This window comes from Chiloscyllium plagiosum, chromosome 1, assembly GCF_004010195.1.
Source record: "Chiloscyllium plagiosum isolate BGI_BamShark_2017 chromosome 1, ASM401019v2, whole genome shotgun sequence".
Lineage (NCBI taxonomy): Eukaryota > Metazoa > Chordata > Chondrichthyes > Orectolobiformes > Hemiscylliidae > Chiloscyllium > Chiloscyllium plagiosum.
Window position 1 is genome coordinate 2,536,134 of NC_057710.1, and position 15,287 is coordinate 2,551,420.

The 15,287-nt window shown below is 51.5% G+C and overlaps 1 long non-coding RNA gene across 1 annotated transcript in view; it reads left to right on the forward strand.

Moving 5' to 3' along the window:
* The window catches only part of LOC122555142, a 45,778-nt gene that overhangs the window by 11,491 nt on the left and 19,000 nt on the right, over positions 1–15,287 (forward strand). The window contains exon 2 of the long non-coding RNA XR_006313187.1: positions 6,616–6,693. This is a non-coding gene — a long non-coding RNA (uncharacterized LOC122555142). The remainder of the gene's footprint in view (positions 1–6,615; positions 6,694–15,287) is intronic.

Sequence of the window (15,287 nt, forward strand, 5' to 3'; positions counted from 1 at the left end):
ATTGGCTCTGCAATCTCCTCCCTTGCTTCCCAGCGAATCCTAGGATAAATGCCATCAGGCCCAGGGGACTTATCTATTTTCACCTTTTCCAGGATTTCCAACACCTCTTCTCTACATACCTCAAAGCCATCCATTCTACTTATTTGTGACTCAGTATTCACGCTGCAAGTTCACCTACCTTATTTCGTATACTTCTTGCATTGAAGTATACACACTTCAAGCCACTTTCCTGTTTACAGACACCCTCCTTTGAAATTGATGCCATGTTCCTAACCTCCCTACACTCCAGGCCCTGCACCCTGAAGCTACAATCTGGGTTCCCATGCCCCTGCAGAGTTAGTTTAAACCCCCCCCAAGAGCACTAGCAAACCTCCCTCCAAGGATACTGGTGCCCCTCAGGTGTAACAACTGTTCTCATGAATATGAGAACAGTTGTTACACTTTAGGCACCTGGTTAAATAATTCTCTCTATTATAACACTGCGGTGGTATAGAACTAGAGTACTGCTACAACAAAAATTATGTTGAAGCTATTCCTTGTTCACTCATCAGAAAAATTCTCAAAATATACCAAAGTAAACGGTAAACAATCGTAAGGTTGCATAAGAGGCAAGTGCTGATTGGTTTTCAAGTGGACTTTAATCGGTAGAGTGGTTGGCAAATCATGATCTCGGCAAAAGTGAGGACTGCAGATGCTGGAAACCAGAGTCTAGATTAGAGTGGTGCTGGAAAAGCACAGCCGGTCAGGCAGCATCTGAGGAGCAGGAACATCGATGTTTCGGGAAAAAGCCCTTCAGGAAAATCATGATGGCTGACAATTAACTGACAAATTGCACTTAAAGTTTAATCAAGGCAAGTTGACTCTGATTGGTGAAGGCAATGTCTCTCGACATGCACCAGAATGGCTGTCACTTATTTTGTTGAACTGAAACCGATGTAGTGTGTATGCATGTTCATTCTGTTGCAAAAAACAGGACTCTGTATTAAATGCATTCGGTACCCACAGTTGCAAGCAAACTTCAAGTCTGAATGACTTGTCAGCATAATTCCTCACAAACTCATGATTCCACCAGGATATATGAACACCAATGAGCCACGAAACGACATGGCCCTCTCTCACTAGTATCCTTACATACAAATAAGGAAGGACACCACTTCGACTGGGACAACACATCCATCTTAGGACAAGCCAAACAGAGACACACACGAGAATTCCTAGAAGCGTGGCATTCCAACCGGAACTCTATCAACAAACACATCGAGTTAGACTCCATCTATCACCCCCTGAGAAAAAGAGCAGGAAATGTCATCACTACAGGATATTATATCACAAACCCAAGGAAACCTAAACACATAAATGGAAAGAGGGCCATGCCACCAGTGCTTCATCCAAAGGTTCACTGATGATGTTACCTAGTATGGTGACAAAATGTCTGAAAACGACCTTCCAGCTCAGCAAGAAAACCTACATCCAGACCTTGTTGCATTTGTACACAGATTGCTTCAGTATCTGAAGAATTGCGAATGGTGCTGAACATTGTGCAATCATCTGCCAACATCCCTAGGTCTGACCTTATGATGGAAGGAAGGTCATTGATGAAACAGCTGAAGATGGTTGGGCCTAGGATACTCCCCTGAGGAACTCCTGCAGAGATGTCCTGGAGCAGAAATGACTATTCTCCAGCAACCACGGTCATCTTCCTATGAGTGAGGTATGACTCCAACCAGTGGAGAGTTTGCCCCTTGATACTCATTAATTCCATAGCGAGGGCTCCTTGATGCCACAGTTGGTCAAATACAGCCTTGATATCAAGAGCTGTGCCTCTCCCCTCCCCTCTGGAATCCAGCCCTTTTGTCCATGTTTGAACCAAGGCTGTAATGAGGTCAGGGGCTGAGTGACCCTGGGGGAACCCAAACTGGGGGTCGCTGAGCAGGTTATTGCTGAGCAGGTGCTGCTTGATAGCTTCAGCCTTATCTTTTTTCACTGATGAGTTGGGCTCCTCCATCATTGACAATGGGGGTATTTTGGACCCTCCTCCTCCAGGGAGTTGTTTAATTGCCCACCACCATTCACGACTGGATGTGGCAGGACTGCAGAGCTGAGATCTGATCTGTTGATTGTGGGATCACTTAGTTCTGTCGATCACTTGCTGCTTATGCAGTTTGCCATGCAAGTTGTCCTGTTTGGTAGACACCTCACCTTCAGGTATGCCTGGTGCTGCTCCTGGCATTGCCCTCCTGCACGTCCAGTGAACCAGGGTTGATCCCCTGGCTTGATGCTAATGGTTGAGTGGGGGATATGTCAGACCATGAGGTTACAGATTGGGCTGGAGCACAATCCTGCTGCTGTTGATGGCCCACAGCGCCTCATGGCTGCCCAGTCTTGAGCTGCTGGATCTGTTTGAAGTCTGTCCCATTTAGCACAGTGATTGAGCCAGAAAACATGATGGAGGGTATTCTCAGTGTGAAGTCGGGACTTCATCTTCACAGGGACTTTGTGGTGGTCACCCTTACTGATACTGTCATGGACAGTTAGGATGAGGTCAGTGTGTTTTTCTCTCTTGTTGGTTCCCTCACCACCTGCCACAGACCCAGTCTAGCAGCTATGACCTAATGAACCTGACCAGCTCTCATGTTTGTAAAGTATGATTCCGTGAATACGACTATGTTCGACTGTTAAAAACTGAAAAAACTGCAGATGCTGTAAATCAGAAACAAAAACAGAAATTTGTGGAAAAGTTCAGCAGGTCTGGCAACTTCTGTGAAGAGAAATCTGTTAATATTTTGGCTCTGGTGACCCTTCCTCAGAATTGTGTCCAGCTGTAGCTTGTCTCTAGTCTGTGAGACAGCTCTCCCAGTTTTGGCACTAGGCCCGTGATGTTAGTGAAGGGGACTTGCCAGAATCGGCAGCGCTGTTTCTGCAGTTGTCTTTCCCAGTGCCTAGGCCAATGCCACGCGATCTGTCCAGGTTCAATTCTCTTTGTTGAGAAAGGTATTTGGGCAGTTGATAAAGCTGAGTCGCTTGCACAACCATTTCGGACATCAGTTAAAACTCAACCACATTGCTGTGGCTCTGAAGTTCAGCACATCGAGACTTGCCGTTGGGAGAAAGTGGAGCATCGATGGTGGAGGGAGGGGATGCTTGTGGATGTGGTGCCAATCGAGTGAGCTGCTTTATCCTGGATGGTGCCAAGGTTCTTGAGTATTGTTGTTGCACCATCCAGCAAGTGGGGAGTATTCCATCACCCTCCTGACATGTGTCTTGTAGATGGTGGACAGGCTTTGGTGAGTCAGGAAGTGAGATAGTTACCACAGGATTCCAAGCCTTGAGATAGATAGAAAATTAATTGACAGAAAACAAACAGTGGGAGAAAATGGGTCTTTTTCTGATTGGCAGGCCATGATTAGTGGGATACTGCAGGGATCAGTGTGGTCTCCAGCTACTCACAAAATATGTTAATGATTTAGTTGAGGGAACTAAATGTAATGTCTCAAAATTTGTGGATGACACAAAGCTGATGGAAGAGTGAACAGTGAGGAGGATGCAGAGATATTGCAGTGTGATTTGGACAGGCTGAGTGAGTGGGCAAATGCATGGCAGATGCAGAAAAATGTGAATAAATATGAGGTTATTCACTTTAGCAGCAAAATACAGTAATGCAAATGATGATCTGAATGGCTGTGAATTGAGAGAGAGGAATATGCAATGAGACCTGGGTTTTGCTGTACACCAATCACTGGCACAGGCGGTGAAGAAGACAAAACTGTATTCTGGCCTTCATAGAGAGAGGATGCAAGTGCAGGAGCAGGAATGTCTTGCTGCAATTATACAGAGTCAAAAACTGTGGTGCTGGAAAAGCACAGCTGCTCAGGCAGCATCTGAGGAGCAAGAGAATCAACATTTTGAGCATAGGCTCTTCGTCAGCAATTATACAGAGGTCACAATTATACAGAGGCCACAGTTATACAGAGACCACAATTATACAGAGGCCACAATTATACAGAGGCCACAGTTATAAAGAGGCCACAATTATACAGAGGTCACAATTATACAGAGGCCACAATTATACAGAGGCCACAATTATACAGAGGCCACAGTTATAAAGAGGCCACAATTATACAGAGGCCACAATTATACAGAGGCCACAATTATACAGAGGCCACAATTATACAGAGGCCACAATTATAAAGAGTTCACAATTATACAGAGGCCACAATTATAAAGAGGTCACAATTATACAGAGGTCACAATTATACAGAGGTATTGTGTGCAGATTTAGTCTCCTTCTGTGAGGAAGGATGTTCTTACTATAGAAGGAGTGCAACAAAAGTTTGCCAAATTGATTCCTGAGATGGCAGGGTTAACGTATGAGGAGAGATTGAATTGATCAGGATCGTATTCACTGAGTTTGGAAAAATAAAGGGGTTTCTCATAGAAACCTATAAAATTCTAACAGATTGAGAGTTTGAGAGGGAGAAGCTGGAAGCAGATGTAATGGTGTTGCAATTGAATAAAGACAACTGCAAAGGCATGAGGGAACATCTGCCCCGAGTAATTGGAAAGGGACCTGAGCAGGAAACTTGGTGGAGCAGCAATGGGAGGAATTTCTGGGGGGTAATTCGGGAGGCACAGCAGAAATTTACCCCAAGGAAGAAGAATCATACTGAGGGGAGGATGAGGCGACCATGGCTGACCAGAGAAGGCAGGGACGATATAAAACCAAAAGAGAAGGTAAACAATGTGGTGAAGATTAGTGGGAAAACAAAGGATTGGGAAGTCTTTCAAAAACAGCAGAGTACAACTCAAAAAGCAATAAGGAGGGAGAAGATAGCATTTGAGAGTAAGTTAGCTTCTAATATAAAATAAATCTGCAAGATTATTTTGAGACATCTGAAAGGTAAGAGAGAGGCTTTGGACTACTGGAAAAGTGAGGCTGGAGAAGTAAAAATGGGGAACAAAGAATGGAATCATCAAATTCCTACAGTGCAGAAAGAGGCTATTTGGCACATTGAGTCTGCACTTACCCTCCCCAGAGCATCTCACCCAATCCCACTCCCCTCACTGCATTTATCATGTTTAATCCACCTACCCTATACATCTCTGGACTGAGAGAGGAAACTGGAGGAAACCCATGCAGACACATGAGAGAATGTGCAACTCCACACAATTGCCCAAGGCTGGTATTGAACTCAGGACCTTGGCATTGTGAGATAGCAGTGCTAATTACTGAGCCACTGTGCCACCCATAACTGAATGGTAGTATACATCAGTTTTCGCTGTAGAAGATATTAGTAGTAAACCAGAGCTTCAGGACAGTCAGGGGCAGAGGTGAGCTTAGTAGCCAACGCAAAGGAGAAGGTTCTGGAGAAACTGAAGCTGGATAAACCACCGCACCAGATGGACTACACGCCAGACCTCAGTAGGACATAGCTCCGGGGAATGTGGAGGCATTGTTGGGGATCTTTCAGAAATCAGGAGTCAGGATGTTACCAGAGCACTAGAGAATGGCCAATGTCACACCCCTGTTTACGAAAGGAGGGAGGAGGAAGATGGGAAACTATAAGCTGGTTAGTGTAATCTCATTATTGGTCAGATTTTAGAATCCGTTATTAAGGATGAGAGTGTGGAGTATTTGGAAGTGCATGTAAAATAGGGTGGAGTCAGCATGGCTTTGTCAAGGGGAGGCCATGCCTGACAAATCAGTCTGAAGTCTTTGAGGTAGTAACAAATAATTTAGATCAAGGAAGCCCACTGGATGTGATCTATTTGAATTTCCAGAAGGCCTTTGACAAGGTGCTGGACGTACTAATGGGTCACTCAAACCCTCAAACCAGCACTGCCATTCAGGGGGATCATATCTGATCTGATTACTCCCAGTCTTGCCTATTCCCTACAACCTTTCACCTCCTCTCTTATCCACAATCTACCTACCTCAATCATAAAAATGTTCAATGACTCACCGCTTCCCCCCATCGTTAGAGGAAGACTCCTGAATCTCTGTGAAAAAGAAACTCCTCATTTCCATTTTACACAGTGACTTCAACTTCTCAATTCTCCCAAAAGAGATTGTTCTACTCATTCATAGGATGTGGGTGTCACTGGCCAGACCAGCATTACTTGCCCATCCTGGAGGGTAACTAAGAGTCAGCCATGTTGCTGTGTGTCTGGACTCACTTTGAGCCTAGACCAGGTAATGATGACAGATTTCTTCCCTAAATGACAGTAGTGAACCAGCTGGGTTTTTCCCCAAACATTGACAATGGATTCATGGGCATCTTTACATTCTTAATTCCAGGGTTTTTCTGAATTCCACCATCTGCTGTGGCAGGATTCAAACCCATGTCCCAGAACATTCCCTGGCTCTCTAGAGTAAAGTCCAGCGATAATTCCACTCAGTTATCACCTCCATACGTGACATAGAGCTTCTCACTTTCAGTCATGTCACCTGTTGCTCTCTGTACTCCAGTGGATACAAGCCTAGCCTGTCCAACATCTCCTCATTCTTAGTTTCATATTTTTCTTTTAAAATGTGTCAGTCAGTCCTGGATATTTTTTCTTCACAAAACACTCACCATCATCAGATCACTGTTGAACTTAAGCCTTTTTTGTCCTCAGAGCTGCTCGGAGATTTCTGATCACCATTTTCCAGAGGCAGGGAGAGAAGCTTCATCCCAGTGGACTCATGTCGGGAAGGTCAGTGCAGTGGCAAAGTGCAGAGTGAATGGTTGGGTGAATGAATGGACAAGGATGGTCAGTACATTGGGAACTCGACTGAATTAATGAGGTGCTAAGTGGATTGTTTGCTTGCTGCTGATTTGGGAACAGAGCTCAGTTGGTGGGGTGGGAGGTGAAGAGTTTGAAGATGGATGAGGTGGGTCCAATGGGCTCATCAGATCATACTGAGACAGAGACTCAGCTTGGAGACTGTCAGCTCAGGTCACAGGGGCAATTGAGTGCTTGGGGTTAGTTAAGTCTGTTGGGGGCACAGTTACAGTTCAGTGGATGGAGGGATAGCATGGTCAGGTGGGGTCCTCAGTTCAGGTTGGATGGGGTGGTCAGGTGATGAGGGAAACTCTAAACGTGGTCTGTGTTCTGGGGAAGTTTGAGTGGTCTGTGTATTTGGGGAATTTGAGTGGTCTGTGTATTTGGGGAAGTTGGGGTGGTCGTGTATTTGGGGAGTTTGAGTGGTCTGTGTATTTGGGAAGGGATCCCGGGATAGAGGGACTGATCCCAGGACTGAGCAGGGATCCCGGGATAGAGGGACTGATCCCAGGACTGAGCAGGGATCCCGGGATAGAGGGACTGATCCCAGGACTGAGCAGGGATCCCGGGATAGAGGGACTGATCCCAGGACTGAGCAGGGATCCCGGGATAGAGGGACTGATCCCAGGACTGAGCAGGGATCCCGGGATAGAGGGACTGATCCCAGGACTGAGCAGGGATCCCGGGATAGAGGGACTGATCCCAGGACTGAGCAGGGATCCCGGGATAGAGGGACTGATCCCAGGACTGAGCAGGGATCCCGGGATAGAGGGACTGATCCCAGGACTGAGCAGGGATCCCGGGATAGAGGGACTGATCCCAGGACTGAGCAGGGATCCCGGGATAGAGGGACTGATCCCAGGACTGAGCAGGGATCCCGGGATAGAGGGACTGATCCCAGGACTGAGCAGGGATCCCGGGATAGAGGGACTGATCCCAGGACTGAGCAGGGATCCCGGGATAGAGGGACTGATCCCAGGACTGAGCAGGGATCCCGGGATAGAGGGACTGATCCCAGGACTGAGCAGGGATCCCGGGATAGAGGGACTGATCCCAGGACTGAGCAGGGATCCCGGGATAGAGGGACTGATCCCAGGACTGAGCAGGGATCCCGGGATAGAGGGACTGATCCCAGGACTGAGCAGGGATCCCGGGATAGAGGGACTGATCCCAGGACTGAGCAGGGATCCCGGGATAGAGGGACTGATCCCAGGACTGAGCAGGGATCCCGGGATAGAGGGACTGATCCCAGGACTGAGCAGGGATCCCGGGATAGAGGGACTGATCCCAGGACTGAGCAGGGATCCCGGGATAGAGGGACTGATCCCAGGACTGAGCAGGGATCCCGGGATAGAGGGACTGATCCCAGGACTGAGCAGGGATCCCGGGATAGAGGGACTGATCCCAGGACTGAGCAGGGATCCCGGGATAGAGGGACTGATCCCAGGACTGAGCAGGGATCCCGGGATAGAGGGACTGATCCCAGGACTGAGCAGGGATCCCGGGATAGAGGGACTGATCCCAGGACTGAGCAGGGATCCCGGGATAGAGGGACTGATCCCAGGACTGAGCAGGGATCCCGGGATAGAGGGACTGATCCCAGGACTGAGCAGGGATCCCGGGATAGAGGGACTGATCCCAGGACTGAGCAGGGATCCCGGGATAGAGGGACTGATCCCAGGACTGAGCAGGGATCCCGGGATAGAGGGACTGATCCCAGGACTGAGCAGGGATCCCGGGATAGAGGGACTGATCCCAGGACTGAGCAGGGATCCCGGGATAGAGGGACTGATCCCAGGACTGAGCAGGGATCCCGGGATAGAGGGACTGATCCCAGGACTGAGCAGGGATCCCGGGATAGAGGGACTGATCCCAGGACTGAGCAGGGATCCCGGGATAGAGGGACTGATCCCAGGACTGAGCAGGGATCCCGGGATAGAGGGACTGATCCCAGGACTGAGCAGGGATCCCGGGATAGAGGGACTGATCCCAGGACTGAGCAGGGATCCCGGGATAGAGGGACTGATCCCAGGACTGAGCAGGGATCCCGGGATAGAGGGACTGATCCCAGGACTGAGCAGGGATCCCGGGATAGAGGGACTGATCCCAGGACTGAGCAGGGATCCCGGGATAGAGGGACTGATCCCAGGACTGAGCAGGGATCCCGGGATAGAGGGACTGATCCCAGGACTGAGCAGGGATCCCGGGATAGAGGGACTGATCCCAGGACTGAGCAGGGATCCCGGGATAGAGGGACTGATCCCAGGACTGAGCAGGGATCCCGGGATAGAGGGACTGATCCCAGGACTGAGCAGGGATCCCGGGATAGAGGGACTGATCCCAGGACTGAGCAGGGATCCCGGGATAGAGGGACTGATCCCAGGACTGAGCAGGGATCCCGGGATAGAGGGACTGATCCCAGGACTGAGCAGGGATCCCGGGATAGAGGGACTGATCCCAGGACTGAGCAGGGATCCCGGGACGGAGGGACTGATCCCAGGACTGAGCAGGGATCCCGGGACGGAGGGACTGATCCCAGGACTGAGCAGGGATCCCGGGACGGAGGGACTGATCCCAGGACTGAGCAGGGATCCCGGGACGGAGGGACTGATCCCAGGACTGAGCAGGGATCCCGGGACGGAGGGACTGATCCCAGGACTGAGCAGGGATCCCGGGACGGAGGGACTGATCCCAGGACTGAGCAGGGATCCCGGGACGGAGGGACTGATCCCAGGACTGAGCAGGGATCCCGGGACGGAGGGACTGATCCCAGGACTGAGCAGGGATCCCGGGACGGAGGGACTGATCCCAGGACTGAGCAGGGATCCCGGGACGGAGGGACTGATCCCAGGACTGAGCAGGGATCCCGGGACGGAGGGACTGATCCCAGGACTGAGCAGGGATCCCGGGACGGAGGGACTGATCCCAGGACTGAGCAGGGATCCCGGGACGGAGGGACTGATCCCAGGACTGAGCAGGGATCCCGGGACAAAGGGACTGATCTCAGGACTGAGCAGGGATCCCGGGACAAAGGGACTGATCTCAGGACTGAGCAGGGATCCCGGGACGGAGGGACTGATCCCAGGACTGAGCAGGGATCCCGGGATAGAGGGACTGATCTCAGGACTGAGCAGGGATCCCGGGACAAAGGGACTGATCTCAGGACTGAGCAGGGATCCCGGGACAAAGGGACTGATCTCAGGACTGAGCAGGGATCCCGGGACAGAGGGACTGATCCCAGGACTGACAGGGATCCTGGGATAGAGGGACTGATCCCAGGACTGAGCAGGGATCCCGGGACGGAGGGACTGATCCCAGGACTGAGCAGGGATCCCGGGACGGAGGGACTGATCCCAGGACTGAGCAGGGATCCCGGGACGGAGGGACTGATCCCAGGACTGAGCAGGGATCCCGGGACGGAGGGACTGATCCCAGGACTGAGCAGGGATCCCGGGACGGAGGGACTGATCCCAGGACTGAGCAGGGATCCCGGGACGGAGGGACTGATCCCAGGACTGAGCAGGGATCCCGGGACGGAGGGACTGATCCCAGGACTGAGCAGGGATCCCGGGACGGAGGGACTGATCCCAGGACTGAGCAGGGATCCCGGGACGGAGGGACTGATCCCAGGACTGAGCAGGGATCCCGGGACGGAGGGACTGATCCCAGGACTGAGCAGGGATCCCGGGACGGAGGGACTGATCCCAGGACTGAGCAGGGATCCCGGGACGGAGGGACTGATCCCAGGACTGAGCAGGGATCCCGGGACGGAGGGACTGATCCCAGGACTGAGCAGGGATCCCGGGACGGAGGGACTGATCCCAGGACTGAGCAGGGATCCCGGGACAGAGGGACTGATCCCAGGACTGACAGGGATCCTGGGATAGAGGGACTGATCCCAGGACTGAGCAGGGATCCCGGGACAGAGGGACTGATCCCAGGACTGACAGGGATCCCGGGACGGAGGGACTGATCCCAGGACTGAGCAGGGATCCCGGGATAGAGGGACTGATCCCAGGACTGACAGGGATCCCGGGACAGAGGGACTGATCCCAGGACTGAGCAGGGATCCCGGGATAGTGGGACTGATCCCAGGACTGAGCAGGGATCCCGGGATAGAGGGACTGATCCCAGGACTGACAGGGATCCCGGGACAGAGGGACTGATCCCAGGACTGAGCAGGGATCCCGAGACAGAGGGACTGATCCCAGGACTGAGCAGGAATTCCGGGATAGAGGGACTGATCTCAGGACTGAGCAGGGATCCCGGGACAGAGGGACTGATCCCAGGACTGAGCAGGGATCCCGGGACAAAGGGACTGATCTCAGGACTGAGCAGGGATCCCGGGAGAGAGGGACTGATCCCAGCACTGACAGGGATCCTGGGATAGAGGGACTGATCCCAGGACTGAGCAGGGATCCCGGGGCCGAGGGACTGATCCCAGGACTGAGCAGGGATCCCGGGACAGAGGGACTGATCCCAGGACTGAGCAGGGATCCCGGGACAGAGGGACTGTTCTCAGGACTGAGCAGGAATCCCGGGGCACGGGACTGATCCCAGGACTGAGCAGGGATCCCGGGGCAGAGGGACTGATCCCAGGACTGAGCAGGGATCCCGGGTTAGAGGGACTGATCCCAGGACTGACAGGGATCCCGGGACAGAGGGACTGATCCCAGGACTGACAGGGATCGAGGGACAGAGGGACTGATCCCAGGACTGAGCAGCGATCCGGGGACAGAGGGACTGATCCCAGGGCTGAGCAGGGATCCCAGACAGAGGGACTGATCCCAGGACTGAGCAGGGATCCCGGGACAGAGGAACTTATCCCAGGACTGAGCAGGGATCCCGGGACAAAGGGACTGATCCCAGGACTGACAGGGATCCCGGGACAGAGGGACTGATCCCAGGACTGAGCAGCGATCCCGGGACAGAGGGACTGATCCCAGGACTGACAGGGATCCTGGGATAGAGGGTCTAATCCCAGGACTGACAGGGATCCCGGGATAGAGGGACCGATCCCAGGACTGAGCAGGGATCCCGGGGCAGAGGGACTGATCCCAGGACTGAGCAGGGCTCCCGGGGCAGAGGGACTGATCCCAGGACTGACAGGGCTCCCGGGGCAGAGGGACTGATCCCAGGACTGAGCAGGGCTCCCGGGCCAGAGAGACTGATCCCAGGACTGAGCAGGGATCCCGGGATAGAGGGACTGATCCCAGGACTGAGCAGGGATCCCGGGATAGAGGGACTGATCCCAGGACTGAGCAGGGATCCCCGGACAGAGGGTCTGATCCCAGGACTGACAGGGATCCCGGGACAGAGGGTCTGATCCCAGGACTGACAGGGATCCCGGGACTGAGGGTCTGATCCCAGGACTGACAGGGATCGAGGGACAGAGGGATTGATCCCATGGATGGGGTACTGATTGGTTGGAGAATTATTGTGAACGTGGGTATTTATGTGGGAATGGCCGGTGATGCTGCTTACATGGCGCCATATTTTATTCTGTCGTGAGAAATGTCTGTCACCGGCTGGGCCCAGTATTTATTGCCCATCCCTAGTTGCCCCTTAAGAAGGTGGGGGTGAGCTGCCTTCTTGAACTGCTGCAGTCCATGTGCTGTGGGTTGACCCCCAATACCCTGAGGGAGGGAATTGCAGGATTGTCACCCAGTGACAGTGAAGGAACGGAGATATATTCCCAAGTCAGGATGGTGAGTGGCTCAGAGGGGGACCTGCAGGAGGAGTTGTGAATAGTGCTGAACATTGTGCAATCATTGGGGAACAACCCCACTTCTGACCTTATAATGGAGGGAAGGTCATTGATGAAGCAGCTGAAGATGGTTGGGCCTCAGACACTACCCTGAGGAACTCCTGCAGAGATGTCCTGGAGCAGAAATGACTGACCTCCAACAACCATCGCCATCTTCCGATGTGCCAGATATCATTCCAACCAGCAGAGAATTCGCCCCTGGATACTTGTTGATTTCAGTTTTCCTAGGGTTCCTTAATGCCACACATGCTCAAATGCAGCCTGATGTCAAGGGCTGTCCCTCTCCCCTCCCCTCTGGAATCCAGCCCGAGGAGCTGAGTGACCCTGGGGGAACCTAAACTGGGCGTCACTGAGCAGGTTATTGCTGAGCAGGTGCTGCTTGATAGCTCTGTTGATGATACCTTCCATCACTTTACTGATGGTGGAGAGCAGACTGATGGGGCAGTAATTGGCCGGGTTGGATTGGTCTTGTATTTTGGGTGTAGGACATCCTTGGGCAATTTTACACATTATTGCGTAGATACCCATGATGCAACACTACTGGAATAACTTGACTAGGAGAACAGCAGGTTCTGGAGCACAGGTCTTCGGTACTGTTACCAGAATGTTGTCAGGGCCCGAAGCCTTGCAGTATCCAGTGCCTCCAGCCATTTCTTGACATCATGTTGAGTGAATCGAATTGGCTGGAAACTGGTATCCATGATGCTGCGGCCCACTGGAGAAGGCTGAGATGGATCACCCACTCTGCACTTTTGGCTAAAGATTACTGTGAAAGCTTCAGCATTATCCTTTTGCACTGTTGTGCTGGGCTGTTCCATCATTACACATGAGCATATTGGTGGACCCTCCTCCTCCAGGGAGTTGTTTGATTGCCCACCACCATTCACGACTGGATGTGGCAGGACTGCAGAGCTGAGATCTGATCTGTTGGTTGTGGGATCACTTAGTTCTGTCGATCACTTGCTGCTTATGCAGTTTGCCAGGAGAAAGTGAGGTCTGCAGATGCTGGAGATCAAAGAGATCTGATCTGTTGGTTGTGGGATCACTTAGTTCTGTCGATCACTTGCTGCTTATGCAGTTTGCCATGCAAGTTGTCCTGTTTGGTTGACACCTCACCTTCAGGTATGCCTGGTGCTGCTCCTGGCATTGCCCTCCTGCATTCTCCAGTGAACCCGGGTTGATCCCCTGGCTTGATGCTAATGGTTGAGTGGGGGATATGCCATGCCATGAGGTTACAGATTGTGCTGGAGTATAATCCTGCTGCTGTTGATGGCCCACAGCGCCTCATGGATGCCCAGTCTTGAGCTGCTGGATCTGTTCAATGTCTGACCCAACTAGCGTGCAATTCTAGTCTCCTTCCTATTGGAAAGATGCTGTGAAACCTGAAAGGGTTCAGAAAAGATTTACAAGGATGTTGCCAGGGTTGGAGTATTTGAGCTCCAGGGAGAAGCTGAACAGGCTGGGGCTGTTTTCCCTGGAGTGTTGGAGGCTGAGGGGTGACCTTATAGAGGTTTACAAAATTATGAGGGGCACCGATAGGGTAAATTGGCAAAGTCTTTTCCTTGGAGTCGGGGAGTCCAGAACTAGAGGGCATAGGTTTAGGGTGAGAGGGGAAAGATATAAAAGAGACATAAGGGGCAACGTTTTCACACAGAGGGTGGTACGTGTATGGAATGAGCTGCCAGAGGCTGGTTCAATTGCAACATTTAAAAGGCATTTGGATGGGTATATGAATAGGAAGGGTTTAGAGGGGTATGGGCCAGGTGCTGGAAAATGGGACTAGATTGGGTTGGGATATCTGGTCGGCATGGAGGGGTTGGACCGAAGGGTCTGTTTCTGTGCTGTACATCTCTTTGCCTCTATGACTCTATCTTACTAAAGGTGTGGAAATGGACATGTCAGTGGGTTTAGAGTATCAAACTTATGTTTGGTGATAGAATCCTGGGAATTAGGGAATTTATTCTGAATTGAAGTATTGTGAGAGAGACATGAAGTTGAAGATTTGTCCTTTGAATTCCCCAAGTTTGAAAAACAATTTTGATATGCATACAGTCATACTATTTCCTGAGGTTTGATGTCTGTCTTCAGTGAGGTTTAAATTCTTTTGTTAATGACTCATAATCATTCAGCCAAGTGGGGACTGGAATTCATTTTGGGATTGGATATTAATCCAGATATTGGGATATTTATTGCAGGAGTGAGGTATGAGTCCTGACCACTTTGATCACTGTTGTAGTCAGTGAACTTGATTTGTTGAGATTCTTCAGGACAATGACTCTGAGCTCTTCAGCTGAAGTTTCTGAAACGTTTTTTTTGTTTTCCGAACTGATTTCCAAAGCAGTGTCTTTGATGTATTGAAGATTAGCATTTGGGAGCTGGAATGCAATGCAATATCCTGTCAGGGTCTGTGTGTCCCAGTGTGGCTGGAGGCTTACAGCTGCTGCCTCACTGCAGATGTGATAAGTGCTTGGAACGCTTCCACTGTTGCTGCAAGATCAGACTCAGCTCAGCAATGACACACACTCAGCCAAGCTGCATGCCAACAGTTGGAGAGCTTTCAATCACACGTGGGGGTCTGTGCTGACACAGCGCCCACTGGAGAACACACATCCAGTCAGAATACTCAACCGACCACTGGCACAAAGAAAGACCATGTACTCAGCAATTTAGTATGTCCAACTCCCCACCCACACACACACACACTGTACCCCATCCAACACCCCGACCCTCACACACACACTGTACCCCATCCAACACC